Raw genomic sequence first — 14,956 nt, 5'->3', positions numbered from 1 at the left:
TTTAAAAAAAAAAAAAAAAAAAAGGAGAAAAAAATAATAATTCGATGAGCGCGACGACGGTGTTTCTCGCGAGCTCAACATGCCTAAATCGCGTCACTGTTTCCCTTTTTATTACGCGAATCCTCGCACGGACTACCGATTCGGATTGGATTGGCAAGAGAGAGCCACGTCAATGGGATCGAAGGAGCTCCCACAAAACGAACGACGAAGGAGATACTTGAACGAACGAAGCCACTCCGTAGTCGCTACGTCGTCGCAAGAATTAAATTGCGACTACCGAATGAGGCATGTCGACTGTCTTCGTGGCCTCGGGAAAGACGTCGCGCGACTCTGGCGAGGGAGACCGTGCGGATCGTAACTCGCGACGTCCCCGTCGTATTTGCAGGTAGTGTTGACTCATTGAATTCTATTCATCGAGCATCCGAGTTGCGCGTCACTCAATTACGCGTTTTCTCGGCCTCGCCCTCTCTCTCTCTCTCTCTCTTCCTCTCTCTCTCTATGTATATATGTATATATATATAGATATATACATCCAGGGAGACGAGTCTTTCATAGCCCCTCGATTTCCGTACAATGCACTATTTGGCACCTATTGTGCTCGGCAACTCGCTCGTACATCTGCGACACTGGTTATCAGTGATTATCGATATCTTTTCGCGACTGTTTGGAATCATACTCTGCGAAACATTTTAATTCCTTTGTTGGAGTGATCGAAAGCTCAACAACTCGAGAAGAATCCAATTCAATTCCTCCAATTTTACACGTACAATTTGTTCCAATTTGTTTTGTAGAAGCAATTTGTTAGTAAAAGCTCAAAAAGTCATTTATCTGATCTTTAATAAAAATATGTACCTTAGAAATATAATGTGAAATGTTTATACACACACACACACATACATACATATATATATATATATATATATATATATATATATCTTTTCATATAAATTTTTTTCAGTTTTACTATTCAATTTTATTAAATTTTCTAGTAACGCAGAAATAGACTTTTTGCTGAGACTTCTTTTACTGACATAGTAGATTTTGCTAAAAACATTATTTTTTAATAATATATATAATAGTAGCAATAAGTACATAGAATTTTCTAATAGTACATTTTAATTCTTAAAATAGTAAATTTATATGTACAAAACAGAATGTCTGTCTGTCTGCCTATCTACCTGTATGTATGTTCTTTACTTCTAAACCCTCCGACCGATCTGGGTAAAATTTTGCATAGCTACTTTCTAAAATCTTGCGAAAAATATAGGCTACATAAGAGAGAAACCTAGACATTCTACCCCCTTGACTTTTTGATAACCCGGGTTGTTTCAGTTAGTATGAAATAAAAGTATAATCAATTACTACAGAATGTCAAGCTGTTTCTGAATTACAAAAAATTCTATAGTAACTTCTACTATAAAATTCTCCTTGTGTAAAATTCTTTTATCCATTGTACGTAAAAATTTCGTCGAATGTAAGATTTGATCGTGAAAATCAATCCCAAGATGCACTTGAAACAAGACACCAGGATGAACGCAATGCACATTCAACTGCCGCAGGATTTCTATTCCTGACGACGGGATAATGATAAGGGGTGCACAAGGATTATACGTGAGGAATATCGTCGTCCGCTCTTCACCATCATTCATCGTGAAATTAAATCGTAACAAAATGTGACCCTACTACTAGAACAAAACATCAAGTTGATTATCAAGATTATCAAGTCAATAAACCCCAAAACGGAACAAACTCCTAGGGGGCTTTAATTTTTTCCACACTCACTACACACTAATTGTGTAACATTGGTTCTTTTGGTTCTACAAATCCTGTAACTTTCAACAAACTCTCTTTATCCCTCCTTCTCTCTTTTTTTCTTTTATACCTTATTGGAAAATTCATGAAAATAAAATGAAGAAAAAGGATATTTTTAATAAATGACTTTTAGCTGTATTAAGATCTATATAATGATTTTGTAACGAGCGATTACGTAAATGTCGATTAAGTCTAACGGCCAGTGATTGAGTCGTTCGCCTTCATTTAAACGCAGGAATCGTTAATCAAAGTAATCCGACCTGGATTGCGGATGAAGGAGCTGGCCCCGGGCGATTTCAATACGACCTTTTCAGGCACGTTGTTATTCCGATGATGACCTTCGGGGCCACCTCTATCCATTACTCGGGCGCTAATCGTCCGTCACGCGTGAAAAAGCCGCGCGGTCGAAACAGATTAGCGACGGCTCCTTTAGCAACAAGTTGCACCTCGTGTGTTTTCCCCGGAGTTTCCTAAAATCAACAAGTGAACTCGCTTCCTGCCTGGAATTTCTATATTGCTTTCTCGTTCGACTCCACAGGTGGCAAACTGGCAACCAGAACGACTTGCTGAGAACCGGCACGTCGGTCCGTGGTTATTTGCATGCTTCTCAACAATCGCAGTGAGAACTCGCGCGGCAGCACACGCGTCTATTCTTCCTCGCTGACCAATGCCTAAAACTTTACTATGCCGGAAGTATACGCGGCGCCGTAACGCGGCCGCAAAATGTACGGCGCTATCCTTATCCATGGAATGTGTTAAGAGGCGTTTTAATAAAGAGCCGACATCGAGCGATGAGGACTCATATAGAGGATTCTTCGCGATCTTTGCATTCCTGTGTAGTCTCGAAGTAAATTCCGCATGGGTCGCGCCATTCCTAGGCGGCTGAAGCCGGGGAATCTTGATTACGTTCGTGTATGCCATGTTAGACCGAAAATTACGAAATGATTTGGCTGTAATTCAATTTTTATGGATTCCTATGCCCGCATTAGTCGCCATTTGAAACTTGTGTGTCTCAAGTAAGATACTCAGACTTTTATACAGAATCAAATCCAAGTTTTTCAGTTGAGTTATAGTGTGGCATTTATATCTGTAGTCGCGCGACGAAAAACTCTCATCTAACTCTGAATTTCAACCTGACTATTCTCACTAGAAACGAATTTCAACCAATGACTATTATTAATACTCCTAATAATCCTATATTAATTAAAACTTAATTAATACAGGCCTTAGAGAGGATCTGGGTCCATCCATTTGTCAAAAGCAAGGTGTTGGGAAGTAAGTTCTAATTCTCCTTGAGCACTGCGATCGTTTGGACTCAGAGGATATTCTACAGCCGACTCACGGATTCTTCATCGATGTGCAATATAGAAAATTGAATAATCGTGAATGACTAATACCGATTCTGTAGAAAATTGGCCGATTTGTAAGAGGGGTTGAGTCGCGCGTGAAGGGAGTTGATGATAACGAAAAAGCAATAGTACTAGAAAGGCATCGACTTGCACCCTGATGGAGAGAGACAAACGGCCAGAATAATGCCGAAAAAAGAACTCGCTGCCTCCCGGGTGGAAAACAACGAGAAAGAAACAAAAAACAAGTGTAGAGGTAGGGAGAGAAACGTTTATTAACTTATTTATTATTTGGAAGAAATTCCAACCGGGCACGCCAAATTTTTGGGATTCACTGTTAAAAGTCTTTCTTCAATCCCTGGATTTTTCAATATTTATTAATAAAGTAATAAATATAACGTAATAAATAACGTCTCTAATTGTAAAAGTTAAGTAATTATTAAAATGTGAAAAGTATATTCGCAGGATATTATTTATGAAAAAATATCGTGTATACCAAATTATAAAATTTTTGTAGACATATTAAGTGTACTTGTTAAATTTCATTGGCTTCATGTCTGTTTTTTGGCAAATTTAATTTCTTATTATCTTGAATTTATTATCTTAAAGAAGGTAAAGGAAAGGTGGCAAAGAGGAGAGGAGGAGAAGTACAAGACAAAAGTATCACACTGTTGTTACATGTTATGCAAATACCACGTTATACACATGCACATGTGTACACGTGTGAGTGCGCGTGAGCGTAAGGGCGAGCGTGTGCGACGCGTGCGCTGGTGTGTGCGTCTGTCTGTAGGCGCATGCACACGCGCGAGCATGCATTTGTGTGCGTTACGTGTAAAACAAAGAGAGACGAATAGAGAGACAGAGCGAGAGGAGGGTGGCAGCCGGCGCGAGGGAGGAAGTGCGAGCGGGAGAGCGAAGGGGTGAGAGAAGGACGCGCGAAGTGCCGGGGTGAAAAGCGGGGAACCCAGTGACCATGCGCCCTGTGGCAGTTGGGGGCTTCTGGATCTTTTGGAGGATCAAGAAGAGGACGTCGAAGAAGCACGGGAGACGCAGACGGTGGTGGGCAGAGAGAGCGACGGCTCCGGGCCGGCACAAGCGAAGTGAGATGCACCCTTATCGCTCTCAATCGTCCGTGCAGTTTCTACCGGGGTGCCCCGACGCTCCTCGCCAACCGGGACGCGGCCTCGACGACTAGCAACGATAGCGGCGATACAGGACCGGTGAACGCTCGCCCCGAGAGAGCCTGACACGCCAGTGAGTATATCTTGAGAAACATAACGTTAGTGAGAGTAGATCCGGAAACGCGGTGCACTCGTCAGATACGAAAATTGGGGGTAAGGACGCGCGGATTTCGGGAATGTACTATCTCGCAGTCGCGCGGAAGTTTACGGTGACGCGCCGATGATTCGTGAGGGAATCGCGATAGGGATAATTTTGCATTTATTTATCTGTGCCGTCGCGGACTCGCTGTGCGTCCAAGCGGTGTCCAGACGATAATGAAACCAGAGCTGGGCGTTCACGCGTAAATTATGCCGAGCTTTGCGCGTCCACTTGGCGCGAGACACGTCTCGTCTCCACGTCTGCGTGGGGACGAAACGTAAACTATGCATGAGATCTTATCTGTGTAGACAATGAGTATAATCTGTGGATGTTGTTTAAACGACGTATGGCTTGCTCGAAAATTAATTGACAAAAGTATCTGTTTTTATCTAGTCTTTAGAATTTCAATGTAAATGCATAAACGTTGGAAAGTCTACAAAATTCATTGGTTACTTTCTTATCTGCGCAGAGAAAGAGTTAAATATATCTTGTCACGTAATGAAATAAAAATTTCATATGCAGTTTGTTACATTTTTTAAATATTACATTTATAATTAATACCCAAGATACATACGGCAACTATCTCATAATTTAATTGATTTCTCTCTCTCTTTCTGATGTATTATATATATATATTTTTTATATTATTATATAATTATATATTTTTTTACATTATATATATATATTTTTTTTCAATATATAATTTAAAATATTCTACGTAATTTACACATAAAATGTTCTACGTAATTTACACATACATTGCCTAATAAGTGAAAAACGCGTAATACATTGCATAGAAAATACGTAAACATTTTGTATAGACGTAATACTGAAATCTACGTATAACCCTGAATAAAACAGTGATCGTATTAAGTAATAGAAACTTTGATTCTCAAGCAGCATGCAGCAACACGGGAAGGGATACGCGACCGTGTTCGTGAGCGAACGGCGCGAAGTTATTATTTTTTATACACGCTACAAAGTTCAGCCTGCACTTTCCGTGCAGTTTTCCGTTCAGACATTTTAATAACATCCCACACAGCAGAAACTTTAATACCGACGTATAAATCAACATTAAGATATCTTAAAGGTTCTTGAAGAAAAGTCTTTGAGAGATTTCTTAAAGAACTCTTGAAGATATTTTAATGTTGACTTATGCATTGATTTTACAGCTTCTGCTATGTGTCATAATAACAATTTTCTTATAAATTGGTACATAATATTTCACTTTTTACTTTAAATTTATTAATCTTTATATTTTAGCATTGCCAAGTTTCTAGACAACCTATTATATATGTATACATTTATAAATCATGTGTGTAAAAAATAGTGTATTTATATATTACTATTTATATATACAGTAATATATAAATATAGTATTTTTTACACACATGATTTATAAATGTATACATTTTCGTAGGTGAAATATTATAAAATTTTTTTTATAGACTGCACCAATCAAAATGGACGAATTACGTGCGCAATAAAATTTAAATCGATCATGTATCTTTTTGTCTAAACGCGTAAATAAAATAAAACAATTTCATTGATAAATTTAATAAAGTTCAATGATGATTACGACTGCATTTCAATATTCACTACTAGTACTCAAGATCTATAGTTTGTGTCACATATACGTATAGAGTTTCAGTATTGGTAGTAAATATTGGAACGCAGCTTGCGAGTTTACATTAGAGGAAAATATACATCACTACACGGAGGAAATTTTATAGTAAAATGTACTACAAATATAAAAATTCAATCAAATCATATTCTATTACTTTAATTGCCAGAAAAAATCATACTTCACAAAAATTAATAGAATATAATTTTAAAAGTTGAAAAAATAAAGAAAAAGTATGTATTCCTTGTGGAAAAAACTTAGTATAATTGAAAAAAAGAGATAATAATAACAAAAAATATATTCATTTTAAAATAATGCTAATATAACAAAACGTTTAAAATCACAGATTTAAAAATTAAAATCTACGATTCGTATGTGTTATCATTGGAAATGAAAATGATAATAATTTATTCGGTAAATTACGATCTGACGATAATTTATTCGGTAAATTATGATAAATTATTCAGTAATTTTAAAAAGCTGGTAAAATGCAGAAAAAAATTATAGAAATAAAAAAATTTTAGTATAAAGCTCAGGAGGAGCATTTAGCTTTTAAGATATATGTAAGATATTTTATTCAACTTATATTTTCGATAAAATATTTAAATATTGTATATTAATATATTATGTATAGCATATAGTAATTAGGAAACTAAGTAACTAGAGAACTGTAATAACTAGAGAAATTTAAAAAGATTTTTAAAACCCCAATCTATATTTTTCATACCTCGAAAACAGCTTCAATCTATATTTTTCATATCATCTTACAGGCTTAAAGTATTTTTATTTATTATTTTGTTATTCCAGCGATTGAATTGCTATATATATATATATATATATATATATATATATATATATATATATAATTGAAAATTTTTAATAATATTTTAAGAAATGAAAACTTTAATATTTTCGAAGGTATTGTAAATAGTTTCTTTCCTTTCATCTGAGAAACATTTCAGAGATTATTGATGTAAACTTAATGAGAATATAAGAAAAATTATTTTATCTTGTGCATTATTGCGGAAAGCTCGGATATTTGTGCATGAAACTATCAAAAACAACGAATTTTACTAAAATTAACAATAAATTACCATTATATCGTAATTTTATCGTAAGTAATCGTCACTTTGAATCTGATGGTAATTTTAGATCATTTTTTTTCTATTTTCTCTTCTTTTTTTCCCGCATATTCTCTGCTTTCTCTCTTACTTTTTTTTCTTTTCTTTTCCTTCCACTTTTATTTCCTTATTATTTAATTTTCTGTCTCCTCTTCATTTCTTCTCGCACATTTTCTCCTTTCTGTCTTTCTTTTCTCCTCCTTTTCTTTTCCTTCCTCTTTTTTCTTCTTATTATTTAATTTAGCTATAAAAAGTAAAAACGGCATAAAGTATTCAAGTTTTACATCGTTATATATTTTTATGCATTCGCTGATATTTATATAATATTATCCTTGTTAACTTCATAGTTTTTTTTCATAATTATCCTTTTATTTATTCATTCTGTTACTCACTCATATATTCCTCTTGTCTTTCCTTCTTGCTCTCTTATGGTTTTTTACCGTCTTATTATTTATTTTCATTTTTTCTATGTCCTCTTCATTTCTTCTTGCACATTCTCTCCTTTCTGCCTTTCTTTTCTTCTTCTTTTCTTTCCCTTCCTCTTTTATCTCCTAAGTTTTATTATTAGCTATAAAATGTAAAAAGACACAAAGTACTCAAGTTTTACATCATTATATATTTTTATGCATTCACCGGTTATTTATCTGATATTATCCTTGTTAATTCCATAACTTTTCTTCTAAATTATCACGGCAAACACACTTCGCAACTTTTAAAACTATTATATATTAAAAATATAACCTCGTTATAACCCCATTCTCGTACGCGCGAACTGTCACTCGATTCCGCCGCGATGACAATTACAAGTTGATAAATCGGTAATCGTAACAGTCTCGCCATCTCGCCATCTAACGGAGAACATAGTCAATGGACATTTCTGTGGTGAGGAGACGATGTTTCTTACGCGTGAATTCACGATTTCAGACTTTGAGCTAAGATAGCTCAGCTTCTGGAGCACGTAGAAAAAAAGTAAAGACAGTTTTATTAAGTAATGTAAACCCAAGGAATCGATTAAGTTCTTCCAAAATTTCGTCAATTCAGTCGTTATAGCCGAAATAAGAATTTAACCTACATTCAACTAAAGCCGTCGCGTTTATATTAATTATACACGGTAGGCCGCGTTGCTTCGCGCTTACACTTGGCTTCGCGTGTCGCTTGATTTCTAGTTATCAATTTAAACGCTGAACAAATACATCTGCTAAAAAAATTTTAAATATTTCTTATTTTGACACTAAATATATTTTCGAAAAATAATCTTTTTGCTTTGTATAATTACTTGAAACAGCGTTTCTACATATTGTCCTGTACGTCGTATAAAGTACAGTCTAATTATTTCAAGCGATATATATATATATATATATATATATATATATATATATATATATAGGGTGGGGTTTAAATGGCTATATATATAGGAGAGCTACCATGCTATTAAATGTTAATAACTCATGTTGCGGTATCACGTTTAAATTACTTGATAGGAGTATTAAACCAAATTATTGCTTAATAGATATTAATTATTTTTAACTAGTAAATCTATGTATGACAGGTTATTTATTAATTAGAGCGATGATTATTGCAAATTTGATTGTAAAATGCCAATTTATTGTAACAAGTGATAGTCTCTAGCGCTCGAAATGAATGAATTTTGATGTTGGAAAAATTTTCATATCCTCGAGTAATGACAAAAATATTCACATCCTCGAACATGGATTGGTAAAAAATATATGTTTTTACACCACTTCCTGGTAGTATAAATTTAAATAGTATCATTTGAAAATAAAAATATTATATTACATTAGCTTACTATGCCTTATTCAAGTAGAATCAATTAATTTTTTAAGTTAATGATTTGCAATACCCATTCTAAGAATAGTTCATCAAAAGCAATGTTTTTAAGCAAATTGTTATCAAATATATCAGATATTAAATATATAAGTATCGAATACTAATTAACATATTTCTTTGTCTGTAATTCATAAAATTCATCATTAAATTTAAACGTTTCATTTACAGTCATATTCATATATTTCATCATTTATCGTACGATTACAACTTTTAAGAGGATGCAAAAATGGATGACTAATTCTAAAAATATCGATAACATAAAAGTGGTTGTCAAAACGTCATGTCAGATAAACTCTAACACGATCATGCCATTTTTTTTCATATTTTTTGTACATATAGACTGCGTTCCGATATTTACAGCCAGTACTGAAGATCTATAGTTTGTGTAACGTATACTATAGAGTTTCAGTATCGGCAGTGAATATTGGAACGCAGCCATAGAGATATTACGTAAAGTGTCGTTTTTACCATATATTCATATATATGAAAAATCCAACCACGTGTATACAGAAATCTATCTGCACATATATAATCTTCTAAATTTAGTTCTAAAAGAGTAGCAATGTTCTTTGGAACTCTTCCAAAGAAATATCAGGCAAATATTTACACTAACTGACAGGTCGGAATATTAATTTGGAAATTTTTTTTATCATTTTCAATGATACTGATTTTGTACAATACTCCAATTCATTTTCACATATATTTTCATTGTGCAAAAGCACTTGTAATCTTGTGCAATACGAGTGCAATAATAAGCTTCGTAGAAAAAAGTCAGTTTACACGGGAAGAATATAGTTTCTTTTTATATATAAATCCTCTTCAATTTTCCAATGTTTTTAATAATGCAGGAGTAGACTATCAGTAAGTCTATCTTGCTAAGGAACATAGTAAATTTTAATGTTGTCACTCGAGTATTTTTATACCGGGGTATTACCCGGATAACTAGGTAGTAAATAGTTATGAGTATCCAATGCATTCGTTCGTTATTTATTATTGTTAACAAATCAATAACCTGGAAATATCGAATTATTTCATGTATTCGTTATTTTATATAAATTAATTTTAACTGTAAGTTACTCAAATATATAAAGGGCGTGTGGACACAAAACAAAGCTACCTTCTTTTGATCTAAGTAGGTATTAAAGCCTCAAGTTAATATATTTGAATACCCGAATACCGGATTGTCAAAATTGACAACATTAGTAAATTTCACTAGGAAAACATAGCATGTACTTCAATAGCACCTTTCAGTTCTTAAAAGAAGTAACGCATACAACAAAATAAAAGGATAGTGAATTACTGCAGAATATCGATCCATTCTTCGGTTACAAAGTGCTATAGTGATTTTTACCATAAAATTCTCTCTGTGTATTTGGTCGGTAAAGTTCTCAAGTATGGCATCCCCTTATCACTCGAAGCTTGTCTCACGTGAAATATTCGTGCTCGTGCAAATAGTCGTTACTTGAAACATGTTTCAAGTGAGATATTCATAATTAAGACTCCTTGTATCTCGCCGCGGCCATATTGAATTTGTGACGTCCAAAGCGAGGAACGATATACTGATGAAAGTTACCTGCCATTTTTAAATAAAGATAAATATGGACGAAAAAGCATGAGACATGCAGAAAACAAATTCATTTCATCATTTTACATATCTTATTTTTTATCATTTATTATACGATCATTTATTGATCATCAGGGAAAAGGGATACTTTTCGGATAATTTTACAAGTGTGCTTAAGCAATTTCAAACGTTCTTTCGTCCATATTTATCTTTATTCAGAAATGGCACGAAACTTTCGTCAGTATGTCATTTCTCGCTTCTAACATTACAAATTTGACATGGCCAACGAGGAGTCTTAAGCTTAAAGTTAAGTGTGAGTCTTTTAGTGGAATCGCATTTGCAAATACAATGCCACTTGTCTCACGTGTTTAAACTGGAAAACTCAAGTCTAACTCTAAATTCAAATCTAAGTATCTCACGTAAAACACAAATTTCAAGTAACGATTATCGATACAGGTCTCCGACTTCAATGTAGAGTTAGGTTTAAGTTTTTCCAGCTAACATCCTCTTAAGCGCATTGTGGTGCAAATTTCTACCATCAATTTCTTCAACAAATAATGTGTTCGGAATACGACCAAATATATATCATTTTTTCATTCTTTTATTACTTTCTTATTCGCTTTTATACCGTCAAACTTCTGGTCTCTTTTCTCTTGTATTAAAAAATAAAAAATTGAAATTGATCAATATATTCGCGGACGTGGAGTCGAGTTATAAGTCGGCAAAAATAGTTTAGTACGAATTTGAACCTGTGTGCCCTCGGCGTCTTCCACCAGATGTGTGTGCTTGAGGGGTTAATTGTCTCGTCGCGAAGTTCGCGCACGACATTGGCTCGGACTAGGAATTGGGCAATCGCTTTTAGCGTTGAAGTCTCCCGGGGTATTAATACGCGCTCTCCACACGTTCTTGAGATATGCTTCGGGGTACCGGCGGCGATTCAACGCGCGGTATTCAACGCGTTGAGTGTGTCTACGTGGCGCTATTCACCCGCCGGATTTTCGCCCGCTCGCCGGTATGTCTTTGACTCGTTGACGCGTCTCCGAGGTGGACCGAGACACTCGTACTAATCCCTTAGCCGTGTAATACCGGATTTCCCGATCGTGATCCGCGCGGCCGAGAACAAACGTCCTTATTTCCACGTGTCATCCGCAGTCTGATCTTTCCCTTCGCGAGCTCGCGTCAAAGCACAGCCGAACAGTCGTGAGTGGAAGGGTCGACAGACGCGGAAGACACGTCGCGTGCGGATTGCCCGGAGATCGTTCTCCCAGGCAGGCCTGTTGCTCTGTCAACCCCATCTCTCTTTCTGCGCGGAGTGTATGCTTCATCGATAGCACTTGGAAGTTCGGACGCGATCGCGGACAGGGGCGTTGTTCGCCGCTGATAACGAACGGCAAACGAAGTCTTGCGTCGCATAAGTTGCCCCGTAAAGTTAAATCGTGCAATTTACGTGGCTTGGCCAAGGTGATTCTCAGGGAGCCTCGCGGGGACGACGACTTCGCGTAGAACGAGGAGGCGATGATACTCCCCCCTTCGTCTTTTCGCGTTACCGACCGGCTTCTGAGGCGGGAACGTGGTGGCAGATAGTGAGGTAGTGAATGAGTGAGTGAGTGAGTGAGTGAGTGAGAGAGAGAGAGAGAGAGAGAGAGAGGGAAGAGCGTCGCTCCAACCTCGTAAGGTTAATAGAGTGATCGGTAACAAGGTTATAAAGCAATCTGCATAACCCTGTCCAGTACTTTACCCGACCTACGGGTTTCACGTTACTACGAACGGTGTCGTAATTACTGACTCTAATGCGATTACCGGATCGACAAGGCCGGTAACCGTGAAACTCCGTCAAGTCTCTCTCTCTCTCTCTCCCCCTTTCTCTCTTTCTCTTTTTCTCTCTAGTTCTCCCGGCGCCGGATTTTTAATTGTCCCGTTTTTTCTTCATATTTAATTCTTTCGTGAATCTGGCTGAAAATCTCTGTATGGCAGAAAATACAAGGTGTGTCGGATCCGCTCTTCGTAGCCATTTTAACCCCTTGGTGTGCTTTCCCTTTATTTCTGTTTTCATGCAGAGCTACAAAGTTTCAGAGAAAATTGGCTTTTGGGGAAAATAGAAAGGGAAATAGCGATTATTACTTCAGATCGCCAAAGTAACTGGCGCTAGAAACGAGGCACGTTCTATGCGTCGCTGTTCACGTCTCGTGCAATCGGGCGGGGACGCGTGAAGAAAGAGGCGATAGGCAGGACAGCGGCAAATTCGTTTACGCACGATCGAAGATGTAATTCTATTTCAGGATTGCGTGTGTCTGACCTAAAGTCTCGTTTCACGGCTATCCGGGTTTGATTTACATCCGATCCCTTCCTCGCAGCCGCGTTTCGACGCGAGTAGCGGAAGCAACGCGCATCGCCCGGGCTCGAATTGCTTCTAATTTCGCGAGCAACCGGGTGCGAACTAAATAGAGATTTATCTATGAAGCGGGGCGATATGGAAGAAACACTGCTGCGCCATTGCAAACTGAGCGTATAAGCGGATGCGCTTCTTTCACACACAATTCATACTCTAACACCCCAAAGTGTTGGCGTCTGATCGTGAAAATACGTACCGTAAACGAATGCAATCTTTCATTTAAGGTGTTAAATATGTTATAATCTCATCATAAGCATCAGATTTATATTCGAGATAAGTTCTGAATCCTGGTAAGTTTAACTTTCCAATGAAGAATATTAAATTCAAACAAAAATTTGGTTTGCTTATTAGATAGAGTCGAACTAACTTTGATCTAGTTTTATCATATTCTTGTCAAGAAAATAAATTCTTCTTCTAAATACATGATAATAAGCTTCTAGACTTGCCACAGAAATATTCCTTGTTGAAGATAGCCGAATTACTTAAAAGAAATTGAATACTTGAAAGAAAGTAAATTGAATAATCGTTTTTTTAGCAATAGAAAAATATTTTTATATTTGTGGTTTATATTCGTGATCCGCATAATATAATGTCTTGTAATAAAATTCCACAAGATACTTGAAATATTAATCCCATGCGCCAAATATTTATTATATATTCAGTTTTTTATTATATATTCTTTACTGTTTTACCAAAATATATCGATCCAAATATTTCCCTGTACATCGGCAGAAGCTTTACATTCTTGAAGAGAATGACGTGCAAATAGATAACTAATAAGTAATAAATATCTTAGTTATTGATATCGTTATCGTTAAATATCTAAACTACGTGGTAAACATTTTATTGATCTGGAAATTGCAATCTTTACTTAACTTTCTTTAAAACACATACCTAGCACAAAATAACAGTAACATAACTGTATCAGTTATAATTTCCCACTTCACAATATAACTGTGACACACGCATTATATCGCATTTACATATTATTGAGTGAGGAATTAAAACTAACAGTTACGTAATCGTTACTTGATATGTTTACTAAGATATTATATGTACATATGAAAGTAGATAATTTGAGAAGAATGATACACGATACGCGCGAGAAAAAGACGCGATACGTCCCTTATGAAAAAGAAAATATCTCGCATCGACCGATTTGGACTTCGCAGCGTAATATCGGTTCATTGAACGACTGAAATACGTACGTCCGGCGATCTATCCCAATTTGCTGTATCGAACAGTTCGACTGTTTCTTCGTCGTAAGCTTCCCGAACCATTCCAGCAATGGGAACGTACGGGGAGCGTGCCTAGTGTGTAAAGATGTTTTTCATTCGATACGGGATATAAATCGTACGTATACGTATGTCGTAAGTAAAAGTCGCGAACGAAAATTGAGCTTCCCCGTCGAATCGGTGCCACTTGACTTTCTTTCTTCAAGCTTATGATCCTATGTTTCGCGTATCACTCAAAGAGGCACAGAATAAATTAATCTCATCAATCTTTTGACAAACTTGACTTACTTTTCTGAAATCTTAATGGGCTGGTCATGTGATTCCACACTGAGGGAAAAATATAATTGCCTTTGGCGTCAACTATACTTTTGTGATTTTAACCATAAAAATAATTAGAAGAACCATTATTTTAGTAAGTGTTATTAGAAAGATGGCTCTTCTAATTATTTTTCTGGTTAAAATCACAAAAAAGTATAGTTGACACCGAAAACAACTATATTTTTTTCTTAGTGCACTCCTGGTAAAAATGTGTGCAGTTTGCGCAGACATTCGTCCAGGTATTATCAGTAGTAATGTTTCGCGTATCACTCAAGAGGCATAGAATAAATTAATCTCATCAATCTCTTGACAAACTTGACTTACTTTTCTGAAATCTTAATGGGCTGGTCACGTGGTCCTAGTCCTGGTAGAAACG

At 36.0% G+C, this 14,956-nt stretch overlaps 1 protein-coding gene and 1 long non-coding RNA gene across 2 annotated transcripts in view; both read left to right on the top strand.

Moving 5' to 3' along the window:
* Positions 1-1,950, top strand: LOC116844795. The gene is made up of 2 exons (XR_004378137.1): positions 1-385; positions 1,506-1,950. It is a non-coding gene; the product is annotated as an uncharacterized LOC116844795 (long non-coding RNA).
* Positions 1,951-4,183: 2,233 nt separating this feature from the next.
* The window catches only part of LOC116844791 (synaptic vesicular amine transporter), a 47,513-nt gene continuing 36,740 nt past the window's right edge, over positions 4,184-14,956 (top strand). Inside the window, exon 1 of the mRNA XM_032816842.1 lies at positions 4,184-4,412. The gene's annotated coding sequence lies outside the window, so the exon portion shown is untranslated. The remainder of the gene's footprint in view (positions 4,413-14,956) is intronic.

The sequence above is a fragment of the Odontomachus brunneus genome, unplaced genomic scaffold (assembly GCF_010583005.1).
Source record: "Odontomachus brunneus isolate Ranch 3 - 2012 unplaced genomic scaffold, Obru_v1 Obru_scaffold_046, whole genome shotgun sequence".
NCBI lineage: Eukaryota > Metazoa > Arthropoda > Insecta > Hymenoptera > Formicidae > Odontomachus > Odontomachus brunneus.
This window is presented reverse-complemented; position numbering and strand designations above follow the sequence as displayed.